The sequence below is a fragment of the Ambystoma mexicanum genome, chromosome 5q, assembly GCF_040938575.1.
Source record: "Ambystoma mexicanum isolate Mex_15411 chromosome 5q, UKY_AmexF1_1, whole genome shotgun sequence".
Classification (NCBI taxonomy): Eukaryota; Metazoa; Chordata; class Amphibia; order Caudata; family Ambystomatidae; genus Ambystoma; species Ambystoma mexicanum.
This window is the reverse complement of record NC_090933.1, coordinates 152,305,208-152,322,773: the sequence shown is the minus strand read 5'-3', so window position 1 is coordinate 152,322,773 and position 17,566 is coordinate 152,305,208.

Genomic DNA, 17,566 nt, shown 5'->3' with positions numbered 1-17,566 from the left:
AGTTCCTCTGCCAAATGTAAGGCATTTGGTGGTTGCAATAGAAGACTGTAGCCTCAATTGGATATAATGGTAACTTGGTAGGAAAAGGAAACACTGGCCACAAAAGGATCAGGATAACAAAACTAGCAGATATGCTGGGGGACCCATTGAAAGAGACGTGCAAGCTGTAAAAAGAAACATCTGTCCTAACAACAAGAACATCCTAAGGCAACTGATGGGTCCGGAACCCCAAAAGTGTTGCCAGCAAAATGTTTAAAATGCCTATAGTAAAGCCAGTGAAGGGGACTAAAAAGCCAACTACATTTGAAAGTCAGTATGTAACATCAACACCTAAAACCCCAGCGTTGGGCCACCACATACTGGCATAGATAAATACAACAACTAATGGGAAGACAATGGGCCTCATTACACGGAAGGCGGTGATCCAGGGTGCTATTAGCACCCTGGACCATGCCGGTAAATTACCGGCACCGCCTTGGCGGAAAGGGGATTTACCGCCCCATTCCAAGGTTGGTGGGGCGGTAAATCCCCCTTCCGCCATTGCCCTTCCCCATTCCCATTTCTGCCCCATAGGGCTCTATGGGAATGGGGAAGGCGCTAATTACGGCACCGCAATTTTGCGGTGCCGTAATTAGCTCCGAGGTCCCTTAGCGGGTTGGTTTTTAACGCCTGCAAAAAGCAGGGACCTCGTAGTAAGGTGGTAATGGTTAACGGTTAACCATTACCGCCTTCCGTGTAATGAGGCCCAATGGATTAGGTGGAGAATTGCTACATGGCCCAAAGACATCGGGTGAGCAGAGCTGGGGCACCTTCACCAAAACCTACTGAGTGCTGACAAATGTAGAGCCCACTAGTCATCCAGTATTAGGACAAAGTCTTCGTAGTTCCACTGAATATACAGGATCTGTACAAAGCAGCAGAAGCAGTGTGGTAGGAGGGAGGCAAGGAAAGAATAAAAGAAAAGAGATGTGTAAAGTCCCATATTTCCTCACCTCTATCTTGGAGAGTAGTTAGCTAAGGATGCAATTCTGGTCAGATAACATCAGAAATAAGATAGAGCAAATAAGACCCTCCAGAAGCTGGGGGTTAGATCCAGCACATCTGTAACTCATGATAAGACTAAGCCGGGCACAAACACAACTCAGAGAGAATAATAAGGGGCTCCTGAGCAGTGTGGGGATGTCAAGCCTGAAGGGTGGGGGATCCAATCCACACCCCTTCCCCAAACACGGAAGCCAAATGGAGTATGACCCTCCCAACTTGGTTGGCACGGGTCCCTGATTCTAAAGCAACAGGTCACCATGAGACAGTCAATGGGGGAAGAGGGTTAGGGAGAGGTTGTGGATGGGTAGGGGGAAAGAGGAACACTGGAAAGAGGATTAGGGAAATGTAATGGATGGGTAGGGATTAGGGAAATGTAATGGATGGGTAGGGGTTATTCAGGAAAGGAAACCTTGCAGTGCTTCATACATTAGGAAATCTCTTACACTGAGACTCAGGCACTCCTTCATTTAGTGCCCGCGGAACTCCTTGCTTGCATTTACATTCTCTTTCCTATCATACACTCATGATTACCTGGTCACGTGTCTACTCAAAACCACCATTAACTAAGCATCACAGTGAACAATTAAATGAAAACATAATGGAACACATATAAGATGACATGGGTACACTTGTAACAATGAACCACAAAGACAGAAAAAATGTTGTTTCACACTCTTTTGCATGGTAGGGAGTCAATGTGGAAACCTAACTTGCTCTCTCACTCTGCATGCCAGAATGCGTAAATTATGTTCCATTCAGCCACACTCTTCTCTCACAGCATAATTATAGAAACATAGAGTGTCTTCCTAGCCATTCACTGTTTGTTTCAAAGTGCCTTCCAGGTAATACTCAAGTCCATGACACCAGTGGTGTCAATCACTCTGCTCCCGGAGTACTGTTGCTATCAGCACCCCTTAATCATGTAACTAACTTGTGAATCCAAACTAAAACATGGCATGGGCAAACAAGTGTTTCTGCAGAGTGCTGGCGGCAAGTTATGGTGTTTTACTTATCTTATGTTCGGGGAGCCGTCCGATGTCCCCGAGCGCTGAAGCGCAGGCGTTGTCTCCTTAGCCCGGCTGCAATGCGTGGACGTGCTGAACTGATGCTCTTGCTGCCAGAGTTAGAGGAAGCTCACCGCCTCACGCCAGGTTTCACAAGAAAGAGGGAAAAATCACTGCCTCGCCACCTAGTAAATGCTGTGTCCTGCCCGTGCCGTAGAACCTTCCACGGTCTGCAAACGTGGCACAGGCAGGTGCGGCTTATCAAGATCCAGCAGCACACGTTCCTAGAGCCTGCTGCTGAGAATGATGGGAGTTGAAGTCAAAGACTTGCGGCACCCTAACATCTTGTCAAACTGCCTTTGACAACACCATCTTCTCTATCACACAAAAGGGAGCTGGCAGGAGATTGTTACATTAGTTTCATGGCATCATGGACATAATAAAGGTAACCTGGCAAATAATAGCTTACTAGACTATGGTCCATGTTCCAGGGATCCCCAGAATCATATTACCCCCATGTTAATTTCCACGCAGCAATAAGAAAGAAGATTCTGGATATACTCACCATAAATGCCAAAGTAAGTTCTCGCCCCTCTGAACCAGTGACAAACCCTATCAGATATGCTCTTCTCTGTGTCAAGGCTCTCACACATGTGCAGGGTGGTGGACTCAGCCTGCTGTGGCAGGGAGGCCTGGCTGTGAAGAGGGCATACAGCTACAGTGATACACGTATCACCTCACCACCAACTCATGTTTGGAAGCAAATATGGCTTCTCCTTGTCGTCCGTAACCTGGAAAAGGGCGTAGGTCCAAGATGAGGGAAATACAAAAGAAACAAAGGAATGGAAAAGAAGGACAGTAATTACAGTACTAGGAAGGCAATCTATAAAGAGTGGAGGAGCAGCAGAAGAAGGAGCAGTGGAAGGTCTACACGGAGATGGAGAGCAGAAGGAGAAGAAGAAGCAGGAGGTAGTAGGAGAGCTGAAGGAGCTGGAGGAGTCAAAGGAAAGGAGGGAAGTGATGGAGCAGAAACATTAGCGGAGGCAAGGGGAGGTGGCACTAGAGAAGCAGTGGAGGCATAGAAGAGGGCAAAGCAGCATAGAGGTTAGTGGAAGATCAAGTGTAGGGAAGTAATCGAGGAAGTCATCAGCCATCACAAGGGCTAGACTCAGAGGACAGAAACCAATCGCCAGTCACCAGTGAGCATTAGAACATTGAGGAGTGAAGTACGGAAAGAATGGGCTCAATTTCATGGGGAAAGAGGTATAGTCCAACACAGTACCTAATATCCCTTCTGGCTTATCTCATATCCGGGACACAGCTTGCAAGCAGCTGCAAGAGTCCATCAGGATGCACAATGTGTATCTACAGATACTGCATCTGGGTAAAAGCATCAAATAAAGCATCTAACGGAACGATGTCCAGACAGAGCCTTGCACATTTGACTGAGCATGATGGCCCATAAGTCTATGAATAACCACGAAAACCCAGAGGGACTTTCCTTGTTTGGGAAAGAACTTTGTAGCCAAATACAAGACTTTGCCAGTAGAGATACTTTTCTGGTACCAACTTGACCCTCTGATTTGAGTCAGAAAAATCTGGGCACAGACCTCGATTTAGGCCATAAAAGAGGACCGAACCGGACTTGGGGAAGCCCAAATCCTTGCAAGTGCAAGAACAAAGAAGGAAACCAAGGGGAGGATACACTTGCCAAACCTGCTTAAATTGAACGGCTCCTTTAAAAGGCAGCCTATTTTTAAGATCCAAAAGATGAAAAGGGGAGTGAATTCAAGAGACATACTCTGGGGGCTTGATTGGTGGTGAACCCGGGACCTGGGGCCCTTTAAGACGAGGTAACAATACTTAGAGATGGATGGGGATGCAGAACTTACTCATACATCAATAATCAGACCGACTCAAGAAGTTGGCAAAACACTTTACTGATTTTTTATCATTTATCTAAAACAGGCAGTTACAACGGACATCAACAGACGTTCGCTCGATTTCTCTCAAAGCATCACATGAAAAAACTGCATTCTTATGCTACAAATTCGTCACTACTGACGTCGTCCTATGTGGCAAACTAAGAAAACCTACTAGAGGATGTGATATGCTTAAAGGGAACATCTAGGTGTACATTCCATACTGACGGGCATTGTGTTTGGGTCTCTAAGATCAGGTGGACAACTAAACCCAGCCCAAGTCATCTTCCGTGTCATACTAATACACAACACTCTATTGGTTACACAAACTATAGGGCTCTTTAATACGCGGCCCTCTATAATTGGTTGGCACACTTGTACCCTTCTGGAATATTCCCCTTGCTAGCAGCATGCAAGCTGATTACCTCAGGTGCTGGGAGGGTTGAACTGGTCATGGCTCCCCACCCAATTAGCCCTCATCCATCATCACTCCTGTGGTCTGCCATTCAATTAAGGCTTTGAACTTGTGCCTGAGATTAAAGGGAGTGTGGCATGGTCTTATCTTCTGTTTTCCGTGTAGCTTGACCCAAAGTCTATTTCCATCTTGACCATGTGATTGGAGACCACGTTTTCGAGATTTCTACGGCGCAAAATACTATTAAATGATGAAATCTTGACACTTTCAGTGTTTTTCCATTACACCTCAACAGGAGTTTGTTTTGTTTCTCAAGTTCATGCAGCTTCTTGGCAGATAGCCAGGCTCACGGCTGCCCGACTCTTGCTACTGCGCCAGCCAGCCTTTCTTGAATTCTCATTCGCTAACAGTTATTTAGAACTGCATAACACTACAAGCACTTTCCCTTCACGGTGTTTAAGTTTGCTTAAGTGCATTGTGAAACATCCAGATTCTATATATTTCCTATGTATATAGATTTGCGCATCGCCGCAATCTATTTACCACATAGCCATCCTCAGGATTACTTTGTATACTTGCATTACAACATCTGTACAATTGTAAAATAACTTTGCATTTCTTCAGTGTTTCTTCACACGAGCAATCTTCATTTCGATCCCAAAATGTTGTTTTATTTCGATACTGCATCCTTAAATCCTATATTATTTCTTCATTTGTGTCTTTCCTGGGTGTGTCAGTTCTGCTTCGCATGATGTCACCAGTCTTCTTTCTTATTCTTCTTTACACTTCTCCCGGGGCTTTCTCCAGAAGACCATTATTTCTTCATAAATGCATGTAGGGTTTTCTCATTGGATACCTTGTTTCAAGGATTCTCTGCTTTATAGGCATCCTCACGGGTACTGCACATGTCGCAATTTCCGGTTCCCAACCGATAGGCACCATGGGGGCGGAGCTTCTGGTAGGGGGACTTGGCTTCTCCTCTACAGTGGGATGGGGAAAGCATTTTTTCATGTGCAAAGATACCCCTGCAATTTAATATTCATGCTCTGTTCTCAAACTTTTCAACCTTAAACCAGCGTGTGAGATTGTGTGTTCCTGGTGACTTCATAATTGTATTCAATTACAGATACCAGACAGGTGTGAAAACCACCCAGATGACCTGTTACAATAGAAATTACAGCAGGCGTCCCTAGTTTTCCACTGGGCTCTCTGGCAGTACCCAAGTAGAAAACAGGATTTGCCACACTCATAGCTTTTGATCTGTGACCTGTTCTGTTGCACCTTCTCACCTTTTATGTGAGAATTTCACAGCCCTAGTGGTGACCCGGAAAGAGGAAATTGTAAGGCTATATGATGCTCTGTGCAAGAAGTCACACCATCAGGGGTATAGTAAGAGTAGGGCCTGAGCTGGCAAGGTGCTCCCAAAATCTGGAAATGCCCACCCAGCAGTGCTGCGTGTGCATTTAAAGAGAAGTCACAGTCAGCAGCTGAGTAGCAGGGGCTGTGCCCTGGCTCCGCTGCTCATGTAACCAGGAGCTCTCCCTGTTTTCTGGTTCCTGTCTGCAAGGAGCGCTGGAGCCGGTAGGCTGGGAGAGCAGCTGAGAAGGCAAAATTGTTTCAAGTTTGGGGAGAAACAGGTAATGGAAAGAAAATCATTTTTTTCTGTGTCTATTGTAGCGAGGCAGATGCAGGAGCCGAACCACTGGAAATGATTTGAACATAAGATGTTTATTAACTTAACTGAAAAACCTACCTTACGTGTCTCTATTGCTTCAACAAACAGTGTTACATTGATTCAATTGAAAAACCCTAAGGTGCTTTTCAGGATCTTTAGTCAACATAAAAGAGACTGTCCTCAGTCTGAAAGCTAATTTAACAAACTGGCCCTACTAATGTATAGAAATGGTAAAACCTAAAATAAATACCTGTTAGGCAGGTTAGGTTAGGCTTAGGATCTTGTAGCTGACCCCCATCCTCCAGTTCTTGAAAAGGAATGTCAATAGAAAAGAAATGTTCATAACAGTTCTCTGTATTTAACCTTTGCCACCAGTCTCTTGCGCAAAAATAACAGTTCTTGCAAATAAATGTTCGTCGTAACTTTCTGTAATTTGCTGTTACCAACAGTTTCTAGTACAAAGGTTTCTCAGTTTGTTGAAAAAACAATTCACTTTTCAAATCTTTTTCAAATAAATTGGTTTTCCTTGCAATCCTTCACACTTAGAAGTTTTTCTGAAGCAGACAAAAGTTTACTTTTCTCATTCCCTGCCAGATACTTGGGAGGGATCTATCTTTATGATGTTTTTCAATACCCCTCTTTCATTAGCCCCTTTGAGCTTTATTTTGGAATATTCAAGCTTATGGCCCTTTGAAACATGCAGATCTAATGGATGGGATTACACAAGAATAATTCTGAGTCCAAATAACTGGACAAACTCAAGAAGATGGCACAATACTGTTTTATTAACAATTATCTGAAACAGGGAGGTTACAACTAACATCAACGGACGTACGCTCAGTCTCTCCAAGATCTCCAAAGAAAATACAATTCATATACTCATTTATGCGTCAGAGTGACGTCATACTACCTGGCAATAGCAAAAAACCTATCAAGGGTCGGGATTGGTTAAGGGAAACATCTAGATATACAATTATATAGGAGCTATGATTGTTATTGGATGTATGTCCTTTATCAGGTGGACAACTTGTGCTTACCTCTTCAAACATGTAATTTAAAATTTATCAATTTTCATTGGTCTTCTAAACTATAAGGTCCTTTGTTATATGGACTAATACAATTGGTTGGCACGCTTGTGCCATATCTGGAACATTTGGTTCATTTAGAAGCATGTAAACCCAGACCCAGGTGCAGGGAGATAGGACATGAAGCTACCTCGCCACCCAATTAGGCCAGCATCTCTTATCACCCATGCCTTGTCTTTGTCTTTGTATTTAGCCTTGTAGAGTATTCTTGTCTTGGGAATGCACAGGAGTGAGGGAACTCGCTATTGTGTCTGGAACTCCAAGTTCAAGTTCTATTTCCATCCTTGGCTCTTGTGACAAGATATGATATGATATGGCATTTGTAAAGCGCCTATACACAAGTGTTTCAAGGCGCGACGAGGCAGGGGGGGAACAAGGGGAGGGGAGAACAGACAACGATCCTACTAGGCCAGGTGTCATTCAGATCGCGCAAGTGCAAGGGTAGGGGGACTGGGAAAAGTGCAAGGGGAAGGGGAGAGGGGAAGTGCAGTACATGGTTAGTAGAATACAAGATAAGTAATAGGGCCACCTGGTGGCAAGTGCAAGGAGAGTGCAGTACATGGTTAGTAGAATACAAGATAAATAATAGGGCCAGCTGGTGGCAAGTGCAAGGTAAGTGCCGGGAGAAGGGGCTGTAGGATACAGAGACAGTTCCGTAGTGCAGGTAGGCAGTGCAGGGAAGAGTGGCAGGGCCAAGGACCGAGATCGGTGAGTGGCCAGTTGCAGATTCAGTGCAGGTTCAGTGATTATAGCAGGGGAGAGAGGGAGAGAAAGCGGAGGAAAAGAGGAAGGTTTTGAGCTCTTAAAGAGACCACGATCTGGTCCTTTTTGCAGTTTTTAAATGCTCTAAATGAATTAAAACTTGGCATCCTTTGTGTTCCTTCTTGCACCTTAATGTGAGAGGATTCATCCTCTGTACACTCGTTCTTCTCCAGAGTAGATAGATGAGCTCGATTTCTACAATCTTGACTTCAGGCCAGACAGCCTCGCCACACAGCTCCACTAGCCTGCATTTCTGCTGCGACACAGCTTTTCATTCTCCCTTCATGGTTTCTGGCTTATTCATGATACCAATGTCCAGTTTCCCTACAATGTCAGCTTCGCCTGCATTATATTCACTACTCATAGCTAGCATACACGATGACTTAATCTACCTTGCGTTTCAGCATCTGTACATTTATTGAACTTCTGTTTTCTGCAGCACTTTGTTAACATGTAATCTTCTTTTCCATGTTGATAGTTAATCAAATCTTTACTTTGTCATTTGTCCTCTAGGATCCATGCATTGTCTTCATTCAGTATCTCGGGAGATAATGCACACTTTCTTCTGATGTCATCAGTTTATTTTCTTAGCTCCTTCTCATATTACTTCAAGGAGGTCCTCCTGCAGGTTGTCATCACTTCGAGGGCACATTCAATAGGGTTGTCTCAATGGGTATCTCCTTCCAAATACTCACTGTGTTATTGGCACGATAACTGGTGTCAGGCAAGGTATGGCCTCATGTCTCCAATACAGGGGAAGTAGGGGGCGGGATCTCTTGGTGATGTATACAGCTGCTCCTCTACATTCCCCCCTCTAGTCGAGTCCTTTTTCTGCTTTTTTGTATCTTCTCTTGAATAAGTGTTTCTTGGGTGTCCATATCTTCGTCACCCCCACCACGGTGCCCGCTGTTTTAATGTGTTCATCCATACTCCAGGTCATGGAATTGGATTGTCCATTCGGGGTACAGTAGACCCAACGTCCCACATAATTCTTATGATACTTTGGATTTCCTCTGGTGGCAACCTTCCTGTGGACTTGCTGGTATCTCTTTATCAGATTTCCTCTGGTGGCAACCGCCTCATGGTCTTGCCTGTATCTCTTTCTTGGATTTTCTCTGATGAAAACCTTCTTGTATACTTGCCAGTTTCTCTTTCTCAGATTAACTCAGTTTGAAACCTTCCTGTGGGCGTGCCAGTATCTCTTTCTCAGGTTTCCAATTGTGGCAACCTTCTCCTGGGCTTGCTGGTGTCTCTTTTCCTTCTTCTCTCATGGTCTCTTTGGACGTAAATGGAAAACCTTATTTGGTTGGCGATCCAGGGCTTGTCAAAGTTCTTCGGGCTGCTAGCTCACCATGTACGCTCTGCAGTCCCACCTCCAGGCATCGCTAGTTTCCACATGGTAGCGGAAACCTCTGCTCTACGTGTTTCCACTCCAGCTAATTGACTCTACATTGAGAATCACAGGTATTTATAAGGGTTTCGGTAACAAGGGACAAAGTTCCATTGGTTACAAAACTTCACACTTGAGGTGGGGGGAAGCATTTTTATCATGCATACAAAAAAGGTTTGATCAAATTAACAACGTTCTTTACTACCATATAAGCAAAGAAGACTTGGCTCAATGGGGTGTAAGAGGATTCAATTCAACACTACAGCTAAGTCAATGCCTAGTCTGGGATACTGAATGGAAACCCTTATTGATATATCTTTATGTCCAGTTCATGCGTTCTGGATGACTACCCCTATATAACACCCCTCTCTTGGAATCCCCCTGACCCCACTGAGCCAAGAAGTAGTTCTGTTTTGCAAGTTTAAAGGTTTATTTGATAATTTAAATTTTGAGGATTAGTTGGTTTAAATTAGTTCAGGCTTACTTTAGCAATGTTCTAGGAATGATTGGCAGGTTAAATGAATTTTTGACAATGAAAGCAAGAAAACTGCTGTTTTCACACGTGGAGAAATGTGCAAATCGCGGTAAAATTTGCGAGTGCGTTTTTCGCGATTGCGGCAAACGTATGGGGAATAGGAATGCGGTTCTAGGTTCGTTGAAAAGCCACGATTCCCCGCTTTCAGAGGAAAGTTACTGCAAGTCTCTAAGACAAACGGTCACGGAGATATGAGCGATATGGTAAAGGTCGTTTTTCAGATTTGAAATTTTAAAGTTCAAAAAGACAAGTGACAGCTAGCAACTAGAAAATGACAGGTGACAGCTTTGCAAATGACAGTTCTGGTTAGATTAAAATAGATTGAATTATATTATTTTAACTAAGAGATTGGTTCTGCACAGTTTTGCTAGGTATTCACAATATATTTAGAAATAGAATGGGCCTCGCCACGGATCTGGTCAGGTTTTCTTCACTCGCCACGGACGGTCTCTGCGCACAGCGTCTGGGTCAGCTCTGCTCTGCCTCTGGGTACAGCACTGCTTCTGGATCTTTCTGCACAGCTTTCTCTGGGTACAGCGCTGATCTGCACGGCTCCTGGAAGTTGCTATCGCTGTTAGGTTTGCTGGATGCTGAGGCCCACTGAGAAGAGTTCTCAGTTTGTGGGTTTAGGCCCTTGCTTTGAGTTCTGAATCAGGTTCTTTGGAGTTTTAAAGTCTAAGTGTTGAATCTAGTATCTTCTGGATGTTGTGTGGTCCGGCAGAGCGCGTTGCAGCAAATGGAATTGACTCTCCCTATCTGTCCTGACAGTCTGCTTTTATGTGTTTTGAAAATGGGTGTGTGTGCAGCAACACTAGGCTCTACCCCTCTCCACTTGTCATTGGCCACTTCATCCTCTTCCCCTTGATTGGGGGAATGAAATGAAGTGTCATCATGATGAGGTCTGTTTATGGTACAGAGAACCCACCCCTGTCAAATTACACACAATCTATATTTTGACCCAAAAGACATATTTGCACAGGCACACATTTGTTTAAAATTACATGCACCCATCACATATCACAGGAGGTATACCCTGTCCAAATCTGCTCTTCCTGGGAGCTTGCATTCAGAAATGGCAACATATTTCACTTTTTGGTCAGGTTACCAATATCAGATTCTTACTCAAATTTACCCAAATGTGTGCAAGGCATATGGACATTACTTGATGAAGTGTCAGATTTTTAACATGCATACATTTTAAGTAATACCCTCTTAACTGCTAGTTTGCCCCCAGATCATGCCACCGGTTCTAAAAACCTCTTACAATGTGGGCAGAAAACTCACAAGAATTATGGTATCATTTAAATAATTATGACAAGTCCGTACTATGAGTTATTCATCTTTTTCTAAAACCATATTCTGGCTACAGGGGTGTGTCTTTTCAGGTCACATGGTACAGAAACCAGTCTTTCCACTTTCTTCAAGCTCAGCCTCTGTCTCCAGTTTCTCCCCCTCCCAGTTTCTGCCAAGAGGAAGCCATTTTTATTACCCCTGCAATAAACCATCTGCCTGGGCCCTGGAAGGCCCATTGTTCAAGAGGAAGCCATTTATTGCCACTTCAATAAACCCTCTGCCTGGGTCCTATGTTTAGTCTCTAGCAGTCCCTTGGTAATTCAATCAGAGAAGTGTCATATCCCTTTTGGTGGGAGCAGCAAAAGGCAGGTAGGCCTGGGAACACAGCTGTTGTGCAAGTCTCATCTCCTGTCGGGGGTAGCTGGTGGGCAGAATTCAGTTCCTTAAACCAGGCCCCAGCTAATGTCACTTTTAGTTACCCAGTTTTCTGCATTCAAATAAACTAACCATTTCTTACATATGCAGCTAAAATGCTGATTCTAAGTTTAAAACTATGACATTTAAACAATTGCAACCTATGTGACACTCAAAAGTAGGTCACTCATTTCTTTTAAACATTTAGATTTTTAGTGTCTTTCAGTCCAAATTTCCTTAAACTGCTGAAATCCACAGCTCAGCCAGTCTTCTTATAAACCTTCAAGTCACTTCAGAATATAACTTTACATTGTATCCACCTCTCAGTAAGTCTTTCTTTGGCCTGCTTTGGGTTCATCTATTCAGTTTTACACACAAAAAAAAAAATCTAGTGTTGTTTTAAAACGCCGGCTTTCTGACAGTGGTGAGTACTGGTAATGCACCCATTTTTGGGATTTAAGAAAATGAATTCCCCACAATTCTAGGTTGCTTTTGGCAATCAGCATTGCCATTCCCAATGGTTTCAGACTACTGTGTGGGTAGTCCAATGGTGGTTTTAGGCAGTGCCCTTCTGTGCCCATAACATCGGCAAAAATGAGTGGCAGCCTATTCTTCATGCATTTCCCTGTGCATTTTCTGGGAAGCTCTGGCCATCATGATGTTTTCCATGTCAGTACTGCACAGTTTTGAGGTAGGGCTTGGATGCATGGATGAAAACATCCCACAAGCCCCCCTCTTGCGATGGCCATTCTGTTTCACTGATGGGACTCGCAAGACCTGGGATGTTTCCTCATCTTCTTCCAATAGATGGCACAGTTCAGCATCTTTTCCTCCATCCGGTCGGATCGATCGGTTCTCCTCGCCGGTCCTGATGGGAGTATTGGGCGGTACACTGGGCCCCCTTGCGTCATCCTCCCAGTCTCCGGATCATCCTCCTTGGCCGGTCTCCAGGTTTTCTTTCTCCTAGGACGACAAAGGAAGAGCGGCAATACCTATTCATAGACATTTTTCCCCCACCATTGATATAGTGGGGTGGCATATATATTTATAGTCAAAACATATGAACATGCACATTTCTTTTTGCATTCAAAAACCAAAACACCCACATTGAGAAACTCAGAATTTGATAGGCGATATGTAGGATATTTTAAGTTAGAACTGAATTAATCTGAGACAGTACCCTCTAGGATTCCAGAGGATTCCTCCAGTTGTTGCAGAGTGTGCCTGGGATGGCAACACTTCAACTGGTTAATGTGGACCCTCTTGTCTTCCCCCTCTGCCAAACCGCCTTTGGGGATGCGGATCTTGTAGGCCACAGGGGAGATTTTGTCTATAATCTCAAAGGGTCCCTTCCACGTAGGCAAACATTTTCGCTGTTTGGCCTGGTTCCTTTGGAAATTGTATAGATAGACCCGGTCCCCCACCTGATATTCCTTCCTGGAAGTTTTCAGGTCATAGTGGGTCTTCATGCTATCAGCTGATCTTTCTAGATTCCGCTGAGCATAGGCAAAAGCATGTTGAAGGTGTTTCCTTAAATTCTCCACATACTCATGAGTTGTGGAGGCATTTATCAACGTTTGCTCTTGGGTTCTGTAGAGCAAATGCTGAGGAAGCACCATCTTGCGCCCAGTCATCAACTCAAATGGTGACATTTTGGTTGCAGATGAAGGGGTAGATCTGATGGCCATTAGGACCAGAGGTAATCGGATATCCCAACTTGGCCCAGAATCTGCCACAAACTTCTTTAATATGCTCACAATGGTTCGGTTATATCTCTCTACTGCCCCAGAAGAAGCTGGCCGGTAAGCAATATGCAACTTCCTTTTGACCCCCAGTATCTCCCACATCTTTGTCATCACTTCACTGGTGAAGTGGCTACCTCTGTCTGACTCAATCCTTTGAGGTAGACCGAAACGGGAAAAGATGTGGTTAATCATCAGGGCAGCTGCAGTTTCTGCCTTGCAATTTGGGGCTGGGAGACATTCCACCCACTTGGTAAACAAGCATGTCACAGTCAACATGTACTTATTCCCCGTAGCAGAGCGAATCACGGGGCCTACAAAGTCGATTTGTAAATCTGACCATGGCAGTGTCATCCCGCTCTTTTGGAGAGGCGCACGGTGCGTGAGGGATGATGGCTGAAATTGTGCACACACAAGACACCCCTTTAAGTATTGGTCGAGGTCCTGCCCCATGTGTGGCCAGTATGCAACCTCTCTTAAGATTTCCAATGTTGTGTGAAACCCCCTATGACCGGCGGTGGCCGCATCATGGGCGTGACTTAACATCAGGCTTCGGAATGAGGTAGGAACCACCCACTGATCGTGGCCAGCTTTGGATTTCCTTACCAACAAACCGTCTTGGATTCGGAACATTTTTGGACATTTCATCAACACTCTTATGATAGGTTACTTATAGGTTACTTATATCCTCTTTCCCAATGTAATCGGTATCCATCAGGGGAAAGTTCTCAGGGTCCTCAAGGTGCTGGTAAAATTTACCAATTATTGGATCCCCCTTCTGAGAGGTAATCAAATCAGCATCAGGGGTCTCCTTACTCCATTGTGCAATTGAAAGGTCGTTGTGAACATTTGTCTGGGACCTAGTGATAGCAGTGACCTGGATTTCCCCCAACAGGGACTCAATCTCAATTAGATCCCCTTGGATGGCCCCGGTTTTGGCCAGCTGATCAGCTAAGTCATTTCCAGTTTTGTCTGGTCCCTCTACTTTGGAATGACCCTTGATCTTTTTCCAATAGATGGTCATCTCTTTCGAGGTGACCAGATCGTCAATGTTTTGGATCAACTTCCCATGTTTCAAGGGTTTGTTGTTAGCACATAACATGCCTCTGGTTTTCCAATTAACCAGGTGCTCCACGAACCCGTTCCTTACATAATCCGAATCTGTGATTATGACCAGTTCGTGGAATTGATGCTAGACAGCAGTGAGGATGGCCTGATGCACAGCCATCAATTCTGCCACCTGACTACTTCGGGGACCAATTTTGTATCCAGCTGAGGGTTCTGGGGCATCATTCACCAATGCATTCCTTACGCCGGCCAAATGTTCCTTTTCCCCGTTATTGTCAACATGGTAGGAGCACCCATCCACATAGACAGTGGGCATTCCCTCACACTTGTCTTCTTCATAGACTTTGTGTGGGGAATTAAGGTATGCCTCCATGTTGTCCTTGATTTTTAGATTTTCGTCCTCGAGACAGTTTTCTCTGGCACAATCATGCAAGTCAGCCAGACCTTGCGCGAGGGGACTCTTTTTGTTTTGGCCATATCTGACCTCGACAGGAAAGCCTTGCATTGACAGAATCCAGGAAGTAATTCGGGAATTACTCACATTTCCGGCCTGGATTCTGTCACTTTGGAGATATTGCAGAGGCTGGTGTGGAGTCTCCACTATGATGTGTTCCCCCTGGATAAACGGGCGGTAATTCTTCAATGCCCACACGGTTGCCAGGAGTGCCTTCTCACAATCGTTGAATTTTTCCTCCACAGAGGATAAAGTTTTGCTTGCATAGGAGATTACTTTATTGACCTTGTCATGCTTTTGGTATAATACTGCCGTCAAGCATGTATTAGAGAACCCCGTCTCCAGGAAGAACTCCTTGTTTCTGACAGGGTAAGCTAGGCAGGGCGCTTGTGAGAGGCTTCTTTTGAGTTGTCTTACTGCCTCGGCTTGTTCTGGACCCCATTCCCACTTGACCCCCCCTTCAAGAGATGAATCAGGGGTCTGGTGATCTCTGCGTAGCCCTCAATGAACTTTCTGCTGTAATTAGTCAGTCCAAGGAGGCTCCTTAGTTCCCGCAGAGTTGTGGGGTCTTTCAGTTTTTGAAGTGCTTCCACTTTCTTTTCCTGGGGACAGAGACCCTGAGGAGTAATCTCATGCCCCAAGAAATAAACACGGGTTCTACACCACTGTGCTTTCTGAAAGGAAAGTTTTGCTCCGGCGGCCCTCAACTGCGTCAGAACATAACGGATCTCCGCTATGTGTTCCTCCACAGATGAACTTTTGATGAGGACATCATCTACATGAGCCAGGTTACCCCTCGCACCCAGGTCGGGCATGGCCTTATGTAGGAAAATGTTGCATTCATTGCCGGAGTTGAGGTATCCGAAGGGAGTCCGGGTCCATGTGTATTGCTGGCCCCCAAAGGTAAAAGCCAGCTTGTATTGGTCCTCCCTACTGACAGGCACAGTCCAGTATCCATTGGTCAGGTCTATTGCAGTGAATACCTGTGACCCCTGGATCTGGGCCAGCCCTTGGTCAATGTAGGGCAGAGGCCATCGGGAAGTATGGACCCGTTTGTTGAGCTCCCTGAGGTCGGCGCAGAGTCTCCACTGGCCGTTTGGCTTCAATATTCCCAGCACCGGATTATTGAAGGTGCTGTGGACTGGACGGATTATTCCCCTGGACTCAAGGTTCTTAATTATTTCAGTAAGGGACTCCATGGATGCGAGAGGCAAACGATATTGCTTCACAAACACTGGAGTCATGCCAGGGTCCGTGGGGATTGTTGTTGTGTGGATATCGGTGCGACCACAGTCATATGAGTCTACCGCAAAGAGATCTTGGAAATCCAAGAAAACTTGTTTCAACTTTTGCTTTCGTTCCAGAGTCACACAGGCATCAGCTAGGTTGACTCTCTCTTCCACCATCTGCCTGAAGCCTGGAAAGACTTCTGGTTTGGTTATTTCAGCGGCTTCCTCCAGCTGGGTGGAGAAGTCCCTGGTCAGAGTGCTGATTTGGACTGGAGGCTTCAGGTGGGAGAGGCAGCCCTCATGGACCTGGAAAATCACCTCATCCCTCCTGAAGTCACAAGTCACATCTTCCTTACCATAAGGCCAAGAAGTGTACACCAGGAAGTTCCCCCCATGCCGGGTAAAAATCCTGTCTGGTGTTGTATTGTCATCACTGTCACTGTTAAAGCAGTCCTTGGGGATTGGCCCTAACAGTTCATTACCTAAATCTATGGAAAAATGTCGGTCATCAACCGCCATTCCAATAATGGTGCCTGCGGCTAGAGTAATACTCTTTAAGTCGCTGTTATCCACCTCTATTAGAATGGTGTCATGTTCTATGTTGACTAATGGAGTTGGGTTTACCCCCAACCCTTGCTGTTGGAGAGAAGCATTTAGATGTATGTAACCATCAGGGTTTTTCAACTGTTGTCCTCTTTTAACTTTCACTTCCAGGGAGAATTGTCGGGTCCTTTCTGGGATGGTGACTTCCTCTTTAATCTGAATTTCAACTGCATAAGGTAGCAATTGAGCTGACCTAAATGCTTTTTCTGGATCATCAAAGCCCATGGGATTATCCGCTAATCGGGACCAAGCTTTGAAGTTTATTAGGTCCAAACTAATGGCAAAGCGATTGAGAATGTCACTGCCTAAGTAAAAGGCGGCAGTGACGTCTCGCACGACCCAACAATTATGGACTATGCTCTTGTTGCCAATGGAGATTTTGAGCATACACCTGCTTGGCAGGAGATGTTTGGAATTGGGTGCTTCCAGGTCCATTTCCCATTTGTCTATCAGTTTGAATGTGGGAATGGCTGGATCTTTTGGGAGTTGGCGGAACATGGCTTCGCTGATGAAGCTCTTACCGTTGTTCACACACACTCGAGCGAGAACAGAGTCCTTCCCATCATTTAACTGGACAGGGATGAACAACTGCTCTCCAATTTGCTGAATATCAGCCAGGCTCTGAGCTGATTTCACATCTTTCTGGACTATCGGAGTGGGAGTTTCTGATTGTGGATTAGTATAGAATCTCAGAGTGTTTCCTTCCAGCGTGGAGTACCACTTTAGACTGGAAGGAAGGTTGATTTTCAGAAATAGAGAGGACCCCCCATCACCAGTCTGTTGTCCTACTGCTATTACTGTCACGTCTGGAATTTGGCTATTCTGGAAATGAAATTCTACTTGGTCAGATTTTTGTTCAACCATGTGGCAGGTGCCGTTTAAACTAACATGGTTGACAGTCTGTTTTAATTTTATTGGTCGGCTAGTCTGG